The sequence below is a fragment of the Diabrotica undecimpunctata genome, chromosome 10 (assembly GCF_040954645.1).
Source record: "Diabrotica undecimpunctata isolate CICGRU chromosome 10, icDiaUnde3, whole genome shotgun sequence".
In the NCBI taxonomy this organism is placed as follows: domain Eukaryota; kingdom Metazoa; phylum Arthropoda; class Insecta; order Coleoptera; family Chrysomelidae; genus Diabrotica; species Diabrotica undecimpunctata.
The window spans coordinates 22,128,785-22,134,784 of NC_092812.1; the positions used below are offsets into that span (position 1 = coordinate 22,128,785).

At 32.7% G+C, this 6,000-nt stretch overlaps 1 protein-coding gene across 1 annotated transcript in view; it reads right to left on the reverse strand.

The window, feature by feature from the left end:
- Window positions 1–4,553, reverse strand: part of PlexA (plexin A) — a 519,944-nt gene extending 515,391 nt beyond the window's left edge. Inside the window, exon 1 of the mRNA XM_072546050.1 lies at window positions 4,126–4,553. The gene's annotated coding sequence lies outside the window, so the exon portion shown is untranslated. The remainder of the gene's footprint in view (window positions 1–4,125) is intronic.
- Window positions 4,554–6,000: the final 1,447 nt, after the last annotated feature.

Consider the following 6,000-nt stretch of genomic DNA (forward strand, 5'->3'; position numbering starts at 1 on the left):
ACGTATCGCGGAGCGAACTCTGACTCAGATCACTATCTTGTGGGGGCAAAATTGCGGCAGAAAATATGTCTGTTAAGTTAGCATATCCATTTTATAAGGCCAAATTCAGACCAACCCTATAATTTATTGCTTATTTGTTACGGGAAGAAAAAAATTATTGCTGTAGCCTTTTTTGTGCGCATACAGTGGGTATGCTAACTTTACGGTAAAGCTAGCATAGCCATAGCTATATCTCGGCAAGGAAAAGGGGTGCAGCAGGACTCATCTTGGCAGCATATCTTATTGCTAATTAATTGATGTTGATTGGTTGACTGTTGATATTAACCAATCCCCAAAAGCTACCCCATCATCTCCTACCTCAAAACACACCACCGGAAAACCGAGATATCAGCCAAAAAGCAAACCGCAAGGAATTGATTGCTAATTTATTGTCGAAGTTTTATGCCAAAAAATTGCTGCAACCGTTTCCGAGAAACAATGATTATGCTAACTTTACGGTTCGCTTTTTGGTCGATATCTCGGTTTTCTGGGGGTGTGTTTTGAGCTGGCGGAGGGGGCATGCTGGGGTAGTTTTTGGGGATTGGTTAATTTACTAATCAATAGTAATTAATTAGTAATAAAATATGCAGCCAAGATGGGCTCTGTATCCCTTTTCCTTGCCGAGATACATATAGCTATGACTATGCTAGTAACAGTTTACTGTAAAGTTAGCACAATCATTGTTTCTCGGAAACGATTGCAGCAATAAATTGTTTCTTGGCGTAAAAGTTGCGTATGTTTTGAGCTAGGAGATGATGGAGTAGCTTTTGGGGATTGTTTAATATACTCATCAACAGCAATTAAGTAGTAATAAAATATACCGCCAAGATGGGCCCTGTACCCCTTTTCATGGCAGATATATAGCTATAGCTAAAGTTAGCATAGTCATTGTTTCTCAGAAAGGGCTAGAGCAATAAATTTTTTATTTCCATAAAAAGTTGCAACAAATTAGAAATAAATTATATTGATTTTCTGAATTTGGCTGTATAAAATGGATATGCCAACTTTACTGACATAAAGTTTGGGTTATTAGCAGGAAAAATGGCAGTGTGATTACAAGAGTTCTTGACCAAAGTTCCGGTACTTTTTGGACGCTTATAATCTTCTTGAAGAAGCACTGGTTTCAAAACCATTACCTGATGATTTCAAAACTGTACTAAATACTGAGGTGAACATTGTAGATTATATTAAAACAATATCCTTTCAAGCATATTTATTTCAAAAAGGTTTGTGAAGAGATGGATAGTCTTCATAGTAAGTGTGTTGTCCAGATAGAAAATACTGACATAATCAGTGGAATTTACTTGTACTTAAGTAAAAATTGAATATATTAATCTTTTCTGAGCGAAGAATTCATTCTTAAGCTTGACATATATTTTTCAAAGTTATAGGAACTGAATTTCTGTTTAAAATGATATGGATCCAACATATTTGGAATTCATGATAAAATTCTTGTGTTCATGAAAAAACTTTATCTCATGGAGGAGTCGTTTTTAGGAACACAAGTATGATTGTTTTGAACAACTTATACACATTATAGAAACCCAAGTGCAGACAAATATGAATGTGCAGTATCATACTCATTGCAATTAAAAATGATCATTGTTGATGTCGATGCTAAAGCTGCTATGATAAAAAATAGTAAACAAATACTTTAATCTAACTAAAATAATTATAAAATAATAAATGTAATTCTTCTTCTTGCATTCACCTTCTTCTTTGGAGTTTGCTATCAGCCTATCTATTCTAACATGCTGTTATAAGACTGAGCTTGCCACTACACCACGCAGGACAGACTGGGTGGAAAACAAGGCGCATCCTAATGGCTAATAGTTCTCTTCCATGTGATTAGTGATCTTCCTTGTTTTCTTTTAACTGGTAGGCTATAGTGTATATTATTCATGATATAGGCATTTAAATACATTACTTACAAAAGTACAGAGCATCTTGTAAACTTTTTATGGAATTCCAAATTCAACAAGTTATTGGATAATTTGTTAATTGTTTAAATTTGTGTCTAATTTGTTCAATTCTACACATGATTTTAAAAGACAGATTTAAATGTTGAGTAATCCAACATTCAATACCATTGTACCTAATAGTTAGTAAAGTAACTTTGCTGTGGGTATAAGAGCATAAAGGAATTGTTGTGTTAGATCTGAGCCATTCAATGGTGTAACAAAAACGCACATACTGGAGGGAACACATGTAAGGAAAACATTCCAGCGACCAAAAAGGTTATTACAATTGTTTGCTCGCTAAGCAAAAATACTGTTGGATATTCAAAAGATAACTCAAGAATGAAAAGGGAGATTGCCCATTGGAATTTGCCATTTCAAATATGTTTCATTTTGTTTTGTTAATTAATACCCTATGCCTTGTAAAGGTGTCTACTATTTTGATACTTTCAATAAAATTAGTACTAAAACATGTATAAACAAAGGGGGATTTATAAGATTAAAAACATAAAATAACACAACTCAGAACACAAAAGATAAGCTCATTAAAAAAAACACAATAGTAATACTTATCATAACAACAAAAGGTATGAAGACAAATCCACATAATTTCTATTGTCAAAAAATTGAAGGGCAAGAAATAAAAGAACAATACTCAATACCAACCTACATACCAACCAAATTGTGGGTACCTACTGTTCTAATAAAATGTCTAAAACAAATAAACAGAAAATTAAACTGAATTAGTTTTATAATGATAAACCATGATATCAGTTGCATCATAAACCTCAGAGTACATGAAATACGGAAGAGGTGAATTAAGTTGATAACATGATTAATTCAAGGTTTTAAAGCCACAAGTGTAGTAGGCATTAAAGTTTTAGTAAGGTGAACATGCCTAGCGAGTTCTGGGCAGGGTATGGGTTAAGCAAAGTCTGCACAGAACATGGTGTAATTTAGAATATGGCTTATACCACCTAGTGATAGGCGTGTAAGGTTTCTAAAATGGCAGAAAAGAATATTGTGGACAAAAGTAAGCTTTATCAGATGTCTGAAGTCTTGTCATCTTAAATTTTAATAAATAAATAAGGTTAGAGTTGATTTATTAAGGAAGGATCAGGTAGAGAGTATCATTGGATAAGTGATATAAAGAGGTAAGCTGATAAGTATACATATTAACTAGAACACAGACAAACAGAACAAAGACACACAACAGAAACATCTATATGGAAATCATGGCATCAATGAACATTGTGGAAGGGAATTTAGTTAAAAATTGTTAATTAAGGAAATATATTCTAAATGTGTATACGAGAATCTTGTTTTCTAGATAGGGGCAATTATATTGACACATTTACTTTGTACTAAATATATACTTCCTTCATTTTAAATGATATAATGTGAGGTTTTTTATTAATAAGAACTATCAAGTTTTATGATGAACAAGAAAAGCTATAAAATATCCAATATGAAGAATAACAATGAAGTTCAAACTCTATGACTAGACTATTAAAGTTAACATTTATATAGCATGCTGCAGATAAAACATTAAATTTAAAATATACCAATCTGCTGATCCCTTTGTTAAGGTGAAAACATAAGCAATCTATGTTGCTAAATGAAGAAATCCCAGTTTTAAGAATTTTCTTATTAGAAAAATATTCCCTTATCTAAAAACTTAACAATAAATGTGAATGCACATTTCCCAGTATTAAACATAGACTAGGCATACGATGCCCAGATTTTATAGCCAAGGGTGGATTTTCTATTAATTTCCAGATTAAAAGGTAAAACTGCGTATATGGCAACACCGCGGAAAAACCTGAATGCCCTAATACTTAAACAAAATCATTTTTAAATACATGTTACACAAATATATAACTATTTTGTATCGGTTAGACCACTTATTAATACAAAAAATACAGAAGTAGCAATACCAATAACTTAGAACAAAACATATGCAAAACACAACCCTGTCTGAATTCCTAAATGTCAAGAATTTTACCTGCTTTCTCCAATTTAATGACATAAACAAAACAAAAACAACACTTACTGAACAAGTACTTTCGAAGACAATAAAAAAAATAGTATGATTCACTTAAAAATTAGAATTAAGGAGTTACCTTACCTTTACATTGGTCAGTTGTTTACTTTTTACATGACAGTTCAATTGGCCAACAGCAGATTATTTTCACTTTTTCACTAACTACAGATACCAGTCTATATATGCATAAGTGTGTTTTTCTGTGGTATTGAACAGGAACTTAAAAATCTAGTCCATATCACAATAATTCAATGGTTACAAGAGCCCTAATCTGCCATTCTGTCACTGTAAGAATGTATAGGTTAGAATTCAGCCAACACATATTGCTTTGTTATTCGATGTTCTTCTATGTAGAATTCTCAAGGCTTTTAGGAAGAATATTAAAATCAACACAAAATTACGGACTAATGTTATATTTAGAGTTATTTTTAATTTAATAGAGATTATACGAATTCGATAATATAAATTTTCACACCCGCCCGGCTCCGTTCACAGACTGCTAGAATAGTGGTGAAGTAGGTATATACCCCACCCTAGTACACGCAAGCGCTTATAGTATTTGAACTTTCGGAAGGGTCTACAGGCTACCGCACCAGTCCATATTCTATACCTCCCACATTGGCGGAATAGGAATGAACATGAAAAAGATGTACTTTAACATAATCGTATTTAGTTGTGTAAAGGAACAAACATATTATACAGCTACTCATGATGCAGGTATTTGAAAGTTAGTAAACAAAGTATTTCTGAATGAATCAAGACATTTAAGCCATCTTACATGATAAATTTGAAGTTACACATTAACATTAGGAACAAATAGAGGATACCATCATATAAAGTTTTAACAATATACACATTTCTTTATTAGTCTTGAAATATTTATTATTTCAACAAACCGCATCTTTTGAAATCTTAAATAGGATATTGCTGCCACCTATGACATAAAAACAAAGTCAGTATTAATGGTTTCTGTTTAACATTTACTTTGACCAAAATTGAGTCAATTTTCATAAACTGATAAGATCGTTCTAGAACTCGAATTTTATATTTGTTTTATTCAATTGAAAAAAACAAACCGATACAAGGAAGTGTCGAAGAACCCAACAGAATATTCTTGAACGTAAGTAATATATTTTAATATGTAGAATGGGTACTGTACTATACTATATCAGACGTGTAATCTTACAAATTATGTACTTTAGATACCGAGTTTCAAGACTTTACGTCCTCTTCCTCCAGAGTTAACTGTAACTTTTGTGACCTTTAATCTATGGGCCACAAATTTAATAGACGTTTTACTTGTGGCAAGGTGAACCTGTGTACTAGGTTTTAAGAGTCTAAGACTTTTCCTTCAATGATTAGATATAGCAAAGACAGACAAGGAATATATCGGGTCCTTAATAAATTATGCATAAATTGCAACCTTCAGTATAGAACGCTTTCAACAAGTTTCTTCTACAATTTCAGTTGGGAGAACATAATAATTCCATTACATCTTGCGTTACACTTTTTTCATTGGTTTATGTACGTCGTCCATTTGTTCATGATACCGATTCTAGAATTCTGGAACTCTGTGCCAGGTTGTAGAGTTTCGATGTGTAACATATATTTACGGAGTCATTTTAGTCTTCAAAAAGTATTTCCCGCATTCGATCTAGCCGAAGTCATACAAGATTTGGTTGACTGTTTCAACCCCTCTAGTACAGAGACTTTCTCTTAAGTATCTATGAAACAGCCCTATAATAGGTGTCTCTTGACTGGCGCCTGTCCAGTAAGGAAGTCTGTTATGATTCTGAGCGTCTTTGGTATACGTTCCCAGTAAGAGTTTTTTTACGTTTCGATCTAAGCTTTTTTCCAGTCATGGACGACGTTTTTTGGAAGTGGGAATGTTATATTAGAGTAGTATATCGAGTTCTTCTCGACATTTCCACTCAACGCTAGAGTTTACCTTAGTACCTA